This window comes from Cryptomeria japonica, chromosome 5 (assembly GCF_030272615.1).
Source record: "Cryptomeria japonica chromosome 5, Sugi_1.0, whole genome shotgun sequence".
Lineage (NCBI taxonomy): Eukaryota > Viridiplantae > Streptophyta > Pinopsida > Cupressales > Cupressaceae > Cryptomeria > Cryptomeria japonica.
This window is the reverse complement of record NC_081409.1, coordinates 451,585,011-451,602,891: the sequence shown is the minus strand read 5'-3', so window position 1 is coordinate 451,602,891 and position 17,881 is coordinate 451,585,011.

The following is a 17,881-nucleotide window of genomic DNA, read 5'->3' as shown; positions in this document are numbered from 1 at the left end:
CTTCGATGAAACAATACTTAGCAATCAAGTTGATGTGGACTCAAAAGGGCAAGTTGGCATTTAAGTTTTTAGAAATTAACTCCGCATGCTTCGGCTTTCTTTTCAGAATTAAATTCGCCAAATCGAATTCAAAACTGGCTCCAATGGGTCATAATTTCTCTAAGTCTTTCCTCTGTTTCGCTTTTTCGCTACTTCGCAGAACATAAAACTCGTGCTCTTTTCTTTCGTGAAACAATGCTGGCCGTTGGATCTCAAGAACTTACATCACCTTTATCTCCATTTAATCTCTTTGCTTTAGTGTCGGGCCCTACCTCCTTTTCACCACTTTGTGGAGTTTAATAGTTGTGCACTTTTCCTTCATGAGGCCGCACCAAGTGTTAGATCAAACTCAAATCACCTGGCCTTTATCTCCAACCGGGACTGTCAATCCTTTTAACTAACCGCGCCTCATCTTGACGGCTAACGGTTTTTGCCATTTCGCTGAGATTAAGCTACGGGAATCTTTAGGTCACAAAACAATGAGAAGCATTGGATCAATCTTGAGATGAATGCCTTTTAAGTGGGCCCTTTATCTGAGAATTACTTACCCCACTTGTTCTCCAGTTAATAAACACCACATGGCAATCGGCCATTAGCCTTGGAAACTCCTTTTGGTTCCACCCTTAATCCACCACATGTTCCCTTTTACTATTCCCACATAACTACCGATTACACCTAGGCGGGCCCTCAACCACTTTTTTAAACCACGTGTCACTCAACACATTACTATCAAGCTCTAAAAAAAGTGGCAGTTGTTATGCCACGTCACTCCTACGTGTGATATCCACCTATCTTTTGTGACTTCGTGAACATTATTCTTCGTTTGGCTTGCAGCCACGAAACCACAAGAACCGTTAGATCAAAACAGACCTGATATGCTTTTAACTTCATGTCATGCCTATCCCTTGGACCCATCGGCCTTTTTGCTACTTCGCAATGACTAACTTGCTAGCATCTTATGTTTGTGAATTCACACAAGACATTAGATCTCAAGAACTTGCTCGTTGTTTACTCTTTTTATGACAACCTTGCCTGGACCCACTGCATACCGCCAACTGAGTGCCTTGTCACCGCCATGTCATCACCAACTGGGGTTACCACATTTACTACCACTCTTAGTGGGACCCTCCACCTTTTTGCTATTTTGCTGAAGGTATAGCTCGTTCATCTCCGGACCACGAAACAACGAGAAGCCATTGATCTTTTTCCAACCCGATCATTCTTTAACCAAAGAAGACCGCTTATCTTTGGGACCCGCCAAACCCTTTAGCCACTTTGTGAAGGTTAAAACATGTTCAGCTTGATCTCACAAAACCACGTTGTTTGTCCGATCAGATGAAACAAAGAGAGATGGCTTCTATCGATGAAACCATGTGTATCAGAGACATGCCTTTTAGTCTCCTCAAAACTCATTCTCATCGAAATCTTTTTGTTGTCCGCTGGGTTTCATGTCAAAGAGACTTTGGACTTTGGTGACTTCTTTTGTCCTCCCATCGAAACTCATATCCTTATTGATATCATTCATCGATGTAGTTTTCTTCTATTTTATCAATATCACTTTTTCAATGAGAATGCTTCTTCCGGTGAATCTTCTTTATCTTGCATCGATGATATTGTTTCTTCAAAAGCCTTTTCTCATCGGTGGGGGCCACCTCTTCTTTCTTCGATACCTTTTGTTGGTGGGACCATCCCTTTCGATGAGTCTTTTTGCACCGATAGTGTTATATCCTTGAAGACATTTTCTTGTCGATGAGAACCATCTCCACTTTCCTCGATATCTTTTATCGATGGAGTTACTATCTTCGATGAGTCCTTTCTGAAGTTCATCGGCATTTGCTTTTTTGGATGTCCCTTTTATATCGATGAGACATCGCTGGGTCTCATCGATACTGTTTGAATCTTAGATACTTCGATAGAATGCTTTTAGCTAAGAAAGAAGTCCTTATCACTAGGTCTCGCCAAACCTTTTCGCTACTACGCGATAGGTAACTTTCGGGCATGTTGAGTTTGCAAATCCACGCGGGCCATCCGATTGACTGAGAGTTGTGTGACAATTACAAGGCCTGACAGTCATTAGAAAAGGCAATTTAAAGGTGAATAAAAATTAAAACATTTAAAAGGACCGCCTAGGTAAAAAATAGCGGGGGGAACACTTTGCATGACAAAAGGACCCATTACTTAAGTGAATAAAGTAACACGGAAATAGAATTATAAGGGTTTTTTCTCAGACATTTTGAAAGTGATTAAACCTAAAACCTAAACCCTCTTTAGGACCCAAAGCAATAGAAGTTGCAAGGCCATACCAGACCTAAGAATTTCATAGACTTAGCCAATTATGGAAAAGAATACCCATTTTTTAAACAGTGATAACAGTAACCTCTAAACCTTTATCTCTTCCCTCAAAAATGAAACTTGCCATTTGAATTCCTTTCTCATATTGATTAGCTTAATAATATTTTTTCAATGTTTTTTATCATTAAAAGATTACCTTCGTTTTAGATAAATTAGTTAGATTCTTATTATATTGAAGAACATTTAGTTAGTTTTCTCCTTCAACTGAAGTAGTTATGTTTTATTTTGAAATGCTCAATTTTTTATCTTAATATAGATCACAATTTATTTTCTTTAAGTATAGAATTAATGGAATATTACATATGGTATCAGAGCAACCAAGTTCGACATTGAACCTCAGGCTTTCCACCTATAAACAAAACTATATACATATGCAGGCACACCATGGTTGAGATAATATGCATGCACACTATATATTCGCAAGTAAATCTTTTATTCAAATCCACAATATGAAACACAAAGTTTTACTGGAAGAACACAAGTAACCTTATCTCCTTTAGATAATATCACAAGCAATTGCCTACAGAAAGATGCAGTAATCCACAGCATATACACAAAGGAAAGATGACTGATTATATTATGTATGTTCGCAAAATGGTACAATAGTAAGCCTGAGGCTATATTCTACTTCTTCTCTAATGATCCTTATTGTTACAAAAATTACCTCATTTATATGAGGGTATACATTGTCACCAAGCATCATGGCTTTTCAGCACATAACTATTAATTAGCATTTTTGTTAACAAACTAGAAGATAAACAAGTTCAGCATTCCTATGTGTTCAATGTACTTATCATCTTTATACATTAGAACACCATTGTTTAGTGTCCTCATGTCGCTTTCTATCTGGAAATGAATGGATAGAATATTGTTAACACAAAGTGACAAATCTTTGTCCCGATCCAACTCTACTACTGCTCAATTCTTCTCATCACTGAACTCTTGTTTCCACTATTCCAACGATACTAACTCACCATTACTGTAAAAAGAGGGCACCCTAGGGGTGTTCCCATTGTCCAGCCTCTGATGCTCTTTCCTTAAATGATTGCCAATTCATCATGGGACTTCAAGTGAGCCTCGACTTCAATTTTCTCACCTGGATTCATCAGACTGTTTTCATTCATCAAGCCTTCCAACTGAAACCTGAGCCTTTCATGCTCTTTCACAGCTTTGACCATTCCAGTGTATGTCTTCCAATAGATTTCTGCAACCTGCATCATACTTTTGAATCTATGGTCAACGACCTCGAGAACTAACTTATCCATCTTTTGTTGTTCCTTTTTTAGTTATCGAGATGTCTTTTCAGCCCTGTTCCTCCAATACATAGCATCTATCAAGGCATCCATGGCATCTCTGTCAACACCATATGTTATCCATGTTTGACTAGTACCTGTATCAATCTGAAGCAATCTTTCTTGCAGCCTCCATTTTTCTTCATCGGTTTTCTCATATAGGCTTTTGTATGTACAATTTTCTCATACCAGAAACTTTATCTGATCTTGGTTCAGTTTAGCGACATCCAAATTTAGTTTGGAAGTTGTTCTAGGGTCAGTCTTTCCAACCTGTTGCACCATCAAATGTCCAAAATCTTCTTCTGTATCAACCAATATAGGTCTTTTATCTTTGGGATAGATAGCCCACTGTAGAAGAGCCTTCTGATCTGGATCATATCCTGATCTTCTAAAGAGTTTATCAATCTCTTTTGGCATCATTTGCCTACTTGGGTCCTGTATCTTGAGGAATCCATCAAACAACAACTCAGAGTTCATGTCCCATCTAGAGTATAATAGCAGACCAACTTCCTTAAGCAACTGTCTTCCCTTCTCAGGTGTCATTTCTCTCATCACAAGATCCATCTCCTCTTGTAACTTTTGAAGTTGCTACTCTTCTTCACTATTTCTAATGTTATTCCTAATTTTAGATCCTTTATGTTGATAGAGAAATGCGGTGAACTCTTTGGAAGCAATGAAGTCACTATCAGCAATGAAATCCTCATGCTCCAGGAATCTGATGTCAACCACTTCTCAGACATTTAGTTGTCCTGTTGCCAAGTCTATTGGTGTATCCTCTACATAACCAGGGGGTAATCCTCTGCATAACCATGGGAGTAATCCTCTTGAGGAGTGAATGGAATGATGCCAGATGTGGAAGAAGGAGACATATGAGCCAAAGGCTCTGTATTCCTAATAGTATCAATATAATCCCTAAAAACATGAGGCGGGACTCCCTCAAGTATTTCCAATTCATGCTCCACAAGTTTGTTGGCCAACTCCAAGGGGTCTTCAATCTTTTGTAGCATGTTCTCATCCATTTTCCTTCTATAAATCTTCCATTTATAAGCTTGCATTGCTTTCTCAAACTTTATTCGCTTCACTCTGACATCTTCTCTACCAATGTTCTTAATGAGGTCATTTGGTAGGTAAGATTTATGCTCTCTAGCCTTCAACTTTTATGATGACCAGGCTATCCTTATGTATCCTTCAGAATCGAAATCGGGCCTTGGATCCCCCATATTCATGCCATAATAATCCAATTTTATCTGCAGCAGGCCATAACTCTTTGAACTTTTCACAATAAAATCTGAAAATACTAACAACCTAGGTACAATTGATTGTTTTCCATGGCTTGTCAAATGTTCTGTACTCACTATTGTCAGTTGCTTGACAATTTCTAGACAATCCACTCTATTAGGAATAGTAAGTTGTAGTAAGTATGGTCTCCCTGTGAACCCATATACCCTGACTTGTGTGCATTCTGGAAAACAATACCAATCTCCCCAATTGTGTTCAATTGAGGGATCTTCAGCGAAATCTTTTGGTCTTAGGAATCTTTGAACCTCTGGTGCAAGGGCATGATCGCACGGGCATCCCAATAGTCTATATAATGGCTTGACAAAGAACTCCTCAAAATGCCAATATTGATTATTCACATACCTCTGGTCCCATGAAGAAACCCATAGTTGCACTGGTTTTGTCATTCCAGCATTGTCATATGTCCTGACACATAACTCTTCTGGCCCTAACCCTTCATCTTGTCCCACATACAATAGCATATGCATAAGTAAGGAATAATGATTGAAATGAACATTGATGACAACCCCCTTTAACTTTTCTAACCCATGATTCAAAACCTTAACTAAATAAGCAAAAAAATCAAAGAAGCGGGGGTCCTTAGACTGCAAATCGGCATAAATGACCATGGCTGCAATATCCATCAAAGGATGGGTTTTTATCCCTAGCACTTGGGCAACACAGTAATAGGTATACTTGAAATATGGTTGGAAAGAGTTGACATCATAGGGAGCTTTGTCATCTTGACCTAGTGGCACTAAGGACCCTCATTCCTAGGTCTATGTATAGGGAGTCTCCATGTTTTGTAAATGTGCTCTAGGTTAAAATATTCACTTGTTAACTTCTTGAGGTCAATCAATTCTTCAAATCCCCAATCCAACTCAAACACGGTGTCAATAACCTCCTTTGTGATTGCAAGAATTGGCTCACACATGTAGTTATATATGGTCCTGGTCTTAGGGTCATAATTGTTTGCCAATGCCTTCATGAGCTCCACATTCACGAATACATTAGCCACAACTAACCTTCCTGAGTTCAATCGCCATAAATTGTTGATAGGTTGAGAGGCAACTCTTCTGTTGTACCCATATATGAATAATTCATACCCTCTCAACTCTATCCATATGTCTCCAAGATCCTCAAACCGGTCCTCCAGGCCTTCCTCATCAGCTCTAATCTTCTTGGACCTCAAACTAGATGATGGGCACTGGTCAATCAAGTCCTGGGCCAAAGAACACCCTTCCCTTTTCTGTCTTTTAGGTTTTTCTTCTGCAGTGATAGGCATAAATGACCATGGCTGCAATATCCGTCAAAGGAATTACTGAGCTTTATCTGTGAATTCGCCCAATTCCTGCTTTCAGTTCGTCACCTGTGAATTCCTTAATGTTGTGCCCTTTGATGGTTGATCCACTAATTATGGCGTATTTAATCAGTTAGTAATGGCACTTTGGACAACGGTCACTCGGGCACACCTTTGAATTTAATGGCGATGTGACCTTCCCTAGGATTTGTTTATAATTTTCATGGAAATCAATAATCATTTCGATGAGGATATGTCTTTTGATCATTTGTTTCTTTAGTCCATCGATCTCTTTGTTTCTATTGACAATACTTTTTTTTCGAATATTACTTCGATCAAGTATTTTTTCCCTTCATCGAAATATTGTATTCGGTCAGTATGGCTGCCTCCTCATCGAAACATATCTGATATCCATCGGGTCTTACGTCGAAGAAACCTTGGGCTTTGGTGTCCTCCTTTATTTTTCCATTGAAATACTTCTTTCATCGATATCACTATGCCTCGTCGATGAATGAGTCTATTATCTCACCGAAGCTTTTCTTTATTTTCCCTTATCGTTCTTCATCGATAAAGTTACATCCGCAAAACCATGCATATCAAGAACATGCCTTTTAACCTCCTTAAAACCTATATCCTCATCAATATCTTTTATTGATGTAGCTTCCTTTTGTCTGACCAATATTATTCTTTCGATGAAAACGCTCCTTTCGGTGGGTCCTTTTTATGTTGCACCGATAGTATTATTTCCTTGAGACCTTTTCCCATTGATGAAGACCCTCTCTGCTTTCTTCGATATCTTTTGTCGATGAAGTTTAACCTCCTCGAAACCTATATCCTCATCAATATCTTTTATCGATGTAGCTTCTTTTTGTCTGATCGATATTATTCTTTCAATGAAAATGCTCCTTTTGGTGGGTCCTTTTTATGTTGCACTGATAGTATTATTTCCTCGAGAACTTTTCCCATCAATGAAGACCCTCTCTGCTTTCTTCAATATCTTTTGTCGATGAATTTATTATCTTCGGTGAGTCCTTTTGGCATTTCCTTCCTTCGATGGCTCTTTTATATCGATGATAATTGTTATTTTTTTTATAAAAATGATCATCGTCGGAATTACGACGAATACCAAGCTTTCAACCGATGACTTCTTTGACCGTTGGCAGAGTCCGTTGGATTGTCGAATTTTCGACGGGCATGGCATCGTCGACCAATCCGATGCTGAGTTTTTGACGGTGGATATTGTCGACACTCCGATGAAAATTTGTTGAAAATCCGACAAACGGTCGTCAAAAATTAGCTCTGAATGTACTAGTGAAACCTTAGAGATGAACTTGTACAGAGAGTTGCATAGACTGATAGGTCTAAAATGATCCATAGAATCAACACCCATCTTTTTTAGGAATAAGAGAAATGAAAGTACCATTCAGTTCTTTCAAAATTCTTCTCGCACCAAAAAATTATTTCATAGCACTAGAAACATTACCTCCAACAATATGCCAATACATTTGAAAAAAGAACATAGGGAAACCATCCGAGCCCGGGGCCTTGTTACCTTCAAAGGAGTTGATAGCTTTCAAAATCTCATCATTTGATGGTATAGCAATGAGATAGGAGTTTTGATCTGCATCCAAGATAGAGGGGATACAGTCTGTAAGGTCCTTTTGAGCTTGTAGGTCCAAGTTTTGTTCCTTAGTCAAGAGTTTGGAGAAGAACTCTAGGGTTGTCTTCCTCATAGACTCTTCATCTTCAACAGTTCTACCATTGACTTTAAGCTAAGATATCCTATTAATGGCCTTGTGTTTCAAAGTAGACATATGAAAGTATTTGGTATTTCTATCCCCTTCCTTCAACCAAATATTTCTCGACCTCTGTTTCCAAAAAAATTCTTCTTTTGCTATCATGTCATGATATTCATGAGAATCTCATCTTCAATCTCTCTAGAGACCTTGGTATAGCCATTATTCTAAATCTCATCCTGGATATCTTTCAAATCTAAGAGAATGGTAGCTTTGGAAGTGAAGATGTTCCCAAAGGACTCCTTATTGCATCTTTTAACATTATCTTTCACAAACTTCAACTTTTTGACCACCTTATACATATCATTTCCTTCAATTCTACCCTACCACCATTCCTTGATTTTGCTTTCCATATCCGAGTGTTTTGTCCACATTCTCTCAAATCTATAAGGGAAGTGTCTTTTTCCCTTCTTGGCATCAGCCGTAAAGGATATAGGATAATGATCTGACCCAGCCCTGATATAAGCCGATAAAGAACAGAAATGAGAATTAAACCAATCCAAAGAGATTAAAGCTCTGTCAAGCCTGACCTGAATTAAGTCTTCACCACTCCTTTTATTGGTCTAGGTATATTTAACCCCTTGCAAATCTAGATCATGGAGAGCATGATTAAAGATGAACTCCATCAAATCCAATCTGTTGTCCAGATTGGCTTGGCTCCCTCCCTTTTTCTCATTTTCTCTCAAAAGGGTATTGAAATCCCCCATAATAATCTAGCTATCTTCAGCAAACTTACTTCTAAATGAGGATAAGCTTTTCCAGAAATCACTTCTACTAGTCTTGGTGTTAGGGGCATACACATTAGTCAGGACCCATGAAGTACCCTCTTTCAAATTCTTAAATCTAATGCAAGCCATATTGTTATCTTGAATCAACACTTCTCCTTTTATATTATTTTTATTCCAGAAAGTAGCAATACCTCCTGATGCCCCTTCTGAACCACCACCACTAACTCCTCCATTACTATACATTCAACTTTATCCTTAGGCATTTTGGTTTCCTGAATAAAAAAATTATCCGGGTTTTGTCTCTAATCATACTTTTTATTAAATGATGTTTGTGAGGATTATTCAATCCTTGAATGTTCCAGGAGATAATCTTCATGACTTTTTAGAAATACCTGCCTCAAAGATGGTTCATTGAGTCCCATCTACTATATTCTTGCTTTTTTCCATGGTCCTCTTCTTTGCATTTGAAAATCTTCCAGGTGATGTATGTTGAGCTCCCACATCCCCTAGTCTGCTTCTAGTATTTCTAGTGGTTGTATTATTGTTATTGCTATTACTATTATTTTTTTTGTTCTTATTCTTTCTTTTATCCTCCATTACTTCTTCTTCCTCTTGCTTTGTCCCACTCTTTCCCAGAGCCTTTTTTATATCTTCTTCATTTCCCCATCTTGGTTCATTTTCCTCCAGGAAAGTCAATTTGACCTAGGCTGGAGAGGCTAATGATATCTTCGAGAGCCCTTGCTCAAAGATATTGTCAAGTTGAGCATCTTAGATCCATCTTGCTCCATTTTTTGACTCAGAAAATATTCCTACTTAGTTAAAATTGTCTCCCTCTTCCTTGTTATCTTTGGATTGACTATCTCCCTTATCCATCTGACTACTATCCCATTTCTCACTCTGAGCTAAATTTTGTTCTGTCATATCCTTTTGATTATTTTTACTACTAACTTGTGACTTTCTTTCTCCATTGTTAGAATCCTTTCCATTGTTCTCCTACTCCTTTTCCTGTTGGGAGATCTTATCTACTCTCCTTTCTTCATTTCATTTCCCGATTCCCTAACTAATACCTCCTCGATCCTTCCTACCTGGGACTGTTTCTCCTAATCTGAACCATCAGAAGGAGAGACTTTCAAAGAATTTTCAATCTTGGTATTTGGGTTCTTTTCCACCTTTTTCCATTAGATATTTTACCTATCGACTAGGTACCATTGCAAAGAAATTTTATGCGATCCTCCTCACATGAAAAAGAAAAGGAAAGATATCCTTTATTCATAGTGACCACATCAACCTGTCCTTTCAAATTCCATTTTCTCTTGACAAATCCATGAACAACCTCAATGTTAGGTCTCACCCCAAATAATTTTCCTATCAGGGTAGTTTCCATCCGAGCAATATTTTGATCTATAATTTGATCCAGAATGGAAATAGCGAACTTTCCCTAAGAAACATTTGATGTATTTTTAACCAGAGGCAAGGATGACTTACCTTTGGGTTTGATACCAAATAGAGAGGACCATTTACCAATGGGTCCATTTGATCTGAGGCCCCCATCTAGGTCCCCCAAATTCAAAGGGGTCTCGAGATCCTTCCTATTAGATTCTATTCCCTCCATAGGGCCCCCTATTCTGATACTGCTTCAGGTTTTCCGCCCACCAAGTTTGAAATTTGAACCTGAACATTCACCTTGTCTTCTACAATCTGCTCCACGCATGATCTGGGACCCCACCTACGTCCCTTGAATCCAAATGGGCATCAAGATCCTTACCATCTAAACTCTCCCCCTCCAAAGGGCTCCCTAGATCGCCTACTACACGTTGTCCTGCTACTAAACCAGTGCTCTCGCCCAAAAAATATGAATTTTGGGCTTGACTATTCCCCTTCTCCTCTCTGCTCTCCTCCATGATAGTTTACCTTGACATGAAAATAGCTATAGGTTAAAGTTACAATATCCTCCCAATTTTAATAAAATGGTTGAAAATGGAATTAAGATAGAAGAGGCTATGGTTAAAAAGGGAGAATTAAAACTTTACAAAGAAGGAAATAATTCTTTCAACAATAACAATCATAACAATGATAAACCCAAATTTTGGACCATAAATAGAAACATTGTCAATGACAGAGATACTAACAACCCACAACCAAAGCAGCCCATTTTCAATCAGTCAAGTCACACACCAGTGGTTAACCAAGATAACAACAAACCAAAACCATCTTTTCCTAACTTTCGTAGGAAATTTACCAACATTGGTGAACCATTACAATTGATATTAAAGACACTTCTCGCAAACAAACTAATCATGTTGCCAGAAGTAAGAGACTTTGAACCTAAAGTGAAACCATCATGGTGGAATGACAACCATTTTTGTGATTATCATCGAAACAAAGGACATCAAACAAATGATTGTCAAAGACTCAAACACGCCATTCAAGACCTGATTGACAATGAGGTCATAATAGTGGATAGCCATAAGACAAATGAATCACACATGACATTCAAAACTCCACTTCCAAACTATGAGAAGGGTGAACCATCAAACATGCATGATGGAAAAGGAAAAGAAAAAGTTAACTAAACGCATGCCTATGACAATGTGGTTATGTCATCATTGTTAAAGAAAAAGCACAACCAAAACCAACACATGCTATCACCAGAAGCAAAGCTAAAGTGACATTCTTGAGTCTGATAACTGACACAACATCCACTTCTAGACAATATAACCTAGTAGAGAAATTGCAAAAGACCCCTGCACAAATATCAATACTAGAGATTTTAAAACTTTCACCAATGCACAAAGAGATTTTGGAAAAAGATTTAGTAGAGACCACTGTCTCTAAATATTTGGATGTTGACCAATTCCAAGTCATATTAGGACATCTAACAACACCTAATTTCTTATCCTTCATGGAAAATGATGACATGTCCTTGCAACATCCTCATAATGCTCCACTTCATATTGAAGTTCTTATTCATAAAACGTGTGTCAAATGTGTCCTCATAGATGGGGGAGTCAGCTTGAATATGTGTTCTTTAAGTCTAGTTCGTGCCTTAGGCTTTTCTAAAGAAGTAGTGGATCTCAGGAAGAAGATCACCATAAAAGAATATGACGAAGAGGAGTGCTTTTCTAAAGGAATGGTGATATTACCTCTTAGAATAGGACCAGTATAAAGGGACATAGTTTGTCAAGTGTTAGACCTAAATTTATCTCACCACATACTTCTAGGAAGACCTTGGATCCATGATATGTAGGAATCTCCTTCAACTTATCACTAGTGTGTAAAGTTCCCCTATGATGGACAAGATATCACTATCTTAGCATATTCAAATCCCTTTTAGCATTGCAGTAATCTAGGACTAGCATAGGATGTGACAATTCCCCATAACAGAGTCTTTATCTCCTAAACTATCACCTAAGGAGAACTCATTCACAACAACTTTGGCAAGTTTTGGGAAAAAATACAACTGAAAGCCAATGGAATAGAAGAATATTCTCTACAAGATTTACCACTCTCTCCTCGGTCTTATGGTAAACTATCAATTTCACAACAACAACCTGCAAAAAAACCTTTCAAAATATTTGATGGAGCATTTATTAAAGCAGGAACCCTATCTGAAGAGACAAAAGACAAAGATGTTTTACAATGGCTTCATAAGGATGATGAAGCTCAACAAAAAATCAATAATGTCAACATACCCACGGATAAGTATAGAAAAGGATTCCATATCCTACAGAGAATGGGATATTCAGGCACAGGTCCCATGGGTAAAAGAAAAGAAGGCATTATAGTGTTGGCATTGCACACTCTAATGGTACTTAAAGGTGATTGAAGGTGTTATCATTGATGGAAACCTTGCAATCTTATGGCACTAACACCTATTGCTATCCTTCAAAGTTGCTTCTGTTCTCTCAATAGTACCAGTGAGATGATGCATTTTCTCTTCTGGTGTCTATTTCCCTTGAATAAGTGTCTCAGAGATCTCTTTCCATAGAGAGATGAGGTTATCCAATTTTGGACTGAGTCTACATTTAAGCTCTTTTCCTTTGCCCTTTATTCTTTCCTTTTCCTTCTCTAACTTCTCAAGTTTCTCTTCAAATCCAATAATTTCTTGTTCAATAACTGATATTGGTTCAAATGAACCAATGATATATTGTAAGTCAATGAGACTTCCTTATGTAATTGAGCATTGAGCTCTAGGCAGTTGGCCTTCTTGCATGTGCAGGCCCCTCTTGTAAGTAATATCCATTCATTGGCCAGTGAGTAAATATTGTGGGTCACAAATCCCACTAAGGTTTTTCCCACACCGGGTTTCTTCATTAAACATCTTTTGTTATGGTGTGCTTTCTATGTTGTCTTTACTATTCTTATTAACTGCATTAATTCTTGTTTACTGGTACATTGTTTTGGAATGCAAAATACTTAATAAGGTCAGGAATTCACTTAACCGGTTAGATACTAATTCACACCCCCCCTCTTAGTATCTTTGGGACTATCATCAATCCTAACAATTGGTATCAGAGCTTGGTCCTCTATTTTCAAAAGCCTAATAGCTTGAGGAAGATTCTGACACCGGTACAAATGGAAAACTTGAGAAAGCAATTGGAAATAGCTCTTGCGGACTTTGATGCAGAAAAGTTGAAGATGATCTAAGGACTGCACAGGAATTCATTCAAGGACTTAAGGAGAATCTCACTATTGCTAGAAACAAAAGAAGAGAACTTCATGAGAAGATCCAGAATGATGATGATGAAAAGGAAACTCTTAATGATCTTGTAAGCAAGATGAGGCAAGAAAACATGACCTTGAGAAATGAAATGCAAGACATGACTATGATATTTTGTAAAGACATTGAAGACAGAAAGAAGAATGAAGATGACTTGACTAGGAGACTCAATGGTGCTGGAAATGAAAATCTAAGACTTAGTCATGAAAATGATATGTTGAAGACAGATATGATTCACATGGAACATGACAAAACTGAACTTATGAGATAGAAGGAATTTTTGGAAAATGAGTTGGCTACTGCAAATCAACATAAAGAGAAATTCAAGAAAAGTTTAGAAGAACTTGATGGTATGCTAAAAAGTTAGACACCTAATGGAGACACTAATGGAATTGGATTTGAAGTTAGTGAAAGCTCCGGTACTGCAAACAATCATGATCACAATAAACTGGTAAGACAACCTAATGCCTACAAATTTAATGGGAAATGATTTAACTGTAACAAGTATGGTCATAGAGCAAATCAGTGTAGATCTATAAACTATTAGAATACTAAGGCACCCACCGATCAATGTTCCAAATGCAATAAAATTGGTCATAATTTAGAAAATTGTAGAATGAATGTAAGATGTTATGTTTGTGGAAGATTTGGGCACTTATCTAATCAATGTAGAGCACAAACCAGCATAGGATATGGAAAGGCTATTCAGAAAAACAATGTGACTTGTTATGCTTGTAACAAGATTGGACATATTGCAAAATTTTGTAGAAGCAAGACTTCACCGGTAAATAATAAAGGATCCAGTTTGAAAGGCAAAGAGAAGGTAGATGAGGTAAAGAAAGAATTTTCAAGACAATGGATTAGAAAGAGAGATCAAAATGTTGATGACACTATTCCTTCACCGGTAGAATAGAGTATTACTTTACCGACAGGAGATTCTTCATCCAACTGAAAAGAAACTTTTTGGGGGTATGGCAACAAGTTGAAAATCATGCAAGTTTACCCTTGGTTGATGGTAAGAAGATGAACTTCTTTACCGATAGATGTGTTAATTTTCACTTAACCAGCGAGCATTTATTGAGGTTGTTGGAGAAATGACATTATAAATCAATGTTTTTCCTCTTTTTTATTCACCGAGCATTCACAATTTCCTAAGAGCGTGAAAAACCTGAGCGAAGGCATCCAAAGTGAGAAGTGAATCAAGTTCTTTCAAGCATCCAAACCTATCAGGCAGATTAAGGTATTTATCAATGGATTCCTCCTTTGTTCCAGAATTCATTGCAAATCGTACTGTTATAGAAGTAATTAAATGCCCTAGGCCCATTTTCAAAATTATCCCCGAGGTAGTGAAACAGAATGATACCCTAGGTGCTTTTTCAAAAATCCCTAAATGAGTTGCATATGCAGAAGACCCTAGAATTTGCATACATTGCCACATTGAGGAATTAGGTTCAGAGGAAATCATGAAAATGTACAAAAATGTTATTTGTGATGAAAATAGAATTGTGAAACCTGAACATAAGGTTATTGAAACTTTAGGTTTTGTGGAAATCCTTAACATCCCGGAATTTCCTAAGGAGGTAGTAAGGATTGTGCTTAGTAGAGTTCATGGTGAATTCTTTTGGCTAGACTCTATTTGTAAAATCACTAAGGAAGCAGTTAGGGCAATGACTGGCTTACCCTCCATCGGTAGTAGGCTAGATAACTAAGAAGGTTCCTAATAACGTAGTGATGACTTTAATAGGTGCAACCTATGACAGCAAATCCCTGAGAGTTAATGATGTAAAAGATGTGAATGTTAGATTCATAAGTGTGATCTTAGGATACAAAACCACACATGCAAACTGACTGAACTCAGTTTCAAGTCTATGTATTAAAAGTGCATATGATATTGTCAATAGTGATGCTAAGATAGATATATGTGAATGGTTGAAGGATGAGTTGATTGACAACCTGAAGAAAATCAAAGGAGATAAGAAAGGTACTTTCCATTTTGACAATCTTCTTGTATGCTTAATGCTATATATTACAAAAGAGGTTCCCGGTATAGGCAAGAAAGACTTTGGTTATGACATACCGGTAGGAAAACAACTATCTAATCTCTTCACTGGTATGGGGACAGATAAGGATAACAACATTACTGAGTATTTCCAAGCATTTAAAGCAAAAATGAAAACAAGGGAAAAGGCAAGGTATGTGGACTGCCTAATATAAAAATGATAGATAATCAACCACCACCTTCAGTTACTCCACCAGTACAGTTTGACAGTACACCGGCTACTAAGAATGTGGAAACACCACATGAGGATACAAACCCTGAGTCTGAAATCTTGTATACTATGAACATAGATACTCAGGAGGTAAATATTGTAGTTGACAAAGAAAGCACTGAGGAAAAGAAAAATGATGTTTCTACTGAGCAACCGGCTGATAATGTTGAGATTGGGCCACAAGGAGAACATATTGAGATTGGGGTTAGTGAAATGGTTACCAACAATACTATCAATGCAAGCACTGAAAAACCAACAAAAATAGAGTTACCAGCTGCTGAGAATACAGAGAAACTAATTGAGATACCGGTAGTGGACAATGCAGAAAAGAAGACAGAGAAAGCGATAGTGGATACCATTGAAAAACCATCAGAAAAACCGGCTGACAACACTGTGAAACAAGCAGAGAAATAGGTTGAGAAACAGGTACACATAGAGACAATGCCATTGGCAACTGCTAAAAAGCCTAAACCTTTGCTAATAATAATGTAGACACAAACTGACCCTCCAGAAGTCAAGGCAAGCAAAGTAATTGCTCCCACCGGCAACACAGAGATTGTGAAGGTAATTGGCCAGACATCCAATACTTCTATGACAGAATTCAGACCAACCAATGTGACAGAGGTACTCTTGGATTCTATTAAGAAAATTATAGATTGTAATGCATTAGCCTATAAGGATATAGATGATACAATTCCTATTCTTAAATTGATTGCACCCAAGTGTAATGTAGATAATAAGGATTCTTTGAGTTAGTTAGACACATTGTCTAAATACATCACCAACAATATACTGACTATAGATCAAATATATGAAGAAACATTTAAGGAGAAAATAGACAAGGAAAAAGATAAATTCTTTGGAGAAACAATAAAGAAGTGCATGGAACATATTGACACCCTTTTACTGGCACTGAGCACAACAATTACGAAGTTCAAGGAACTGTACAGAGACACCTATAAGACTAATCTTTTGATAGTGGATATCGATAAGGAAATCAGCAAAGTGCAAAAGGAAATTAATGACATAGTTGACAATATCATTGGTTCATCTGAACCAATATTAGTTATTGAACAAGAAATTACTGGATTTGAAGAGAAACTTGAGAATTTAGAGAAGGAAAAGGAAAGAATAAAGGGAAAAGCAAAAGAGCTTAAATGCAAACTCAGTCCAAAATTGGATAACCTCATCTCTTTACGGAAAGAGATCTCTGAGGCACTTATTCCAGGACAAAAGACACTGGAAGAGCAAATGCATCATCTCACCGTTACTATTCAAAGAACAGAAGCAGCTTTGAAGGATAGCAATAGGTTTACTCAGAGTTTAAACTTGGTCTTAGCAAACTCATTCCAGATTGTAACCAACCGGTTACAAGGCTCTAGCTGAAAACTGCACTCATTTGACAATTTTGACAACCTTTGTCATTGATGTCAAAGGGGGAGTAGTAGGATAGAGAAAAATGACTTGCAGGAAAGATCATCTACTCAAGGGGAGCACACAGTTTTGGTAAGATCTTTGGAATTCATTTTTGGGATAGATTTTTGGATTTTTCTCATGAGTGTTGCCATCAATGCCAAAGGGGGCGATTGTTGGCATTGCACACTCTAATGGTACTTAAAGGTGATTGAAGGTGTTGTCATTGATGGCAACCTTGCAATCTTATGGCATTGACACCTGTTGTTATCCTTCAAAGTTGCTTCTATTCTCTGAATAGTATTGGTGAGATGATGCATTTGCTCTTCCGTTGTCTTCTGCCCTTGAATAAGTGCCTTGGAGATCTCTTTCCGTAGAGAGATGAGGTTATCCAATTTTGGACTGAGTCTACATTTAAGCTCTTTTGCTTTGCCCTTTATTCTTTCCTTTTCCTTCTCTAACTTCTCAAGTTTCTCTTCAAATCCAATAATTTCTTATTCAATAACTAATTTTGGTTCAGATGAACCAATGATATATTGTAAGTCAGTGAGACTTCCTTTTGTAATTGAGTAGTGAGCTCTAGGCAGTTGGCCTTCCTGCATGTGCAGGCCCCTCTTGTAAGTAATATCCATTCATTGGCTAGTGAGTGAATATTGTGGGTCACAAATCCCACCGAGGTTTTTTCCACACCAA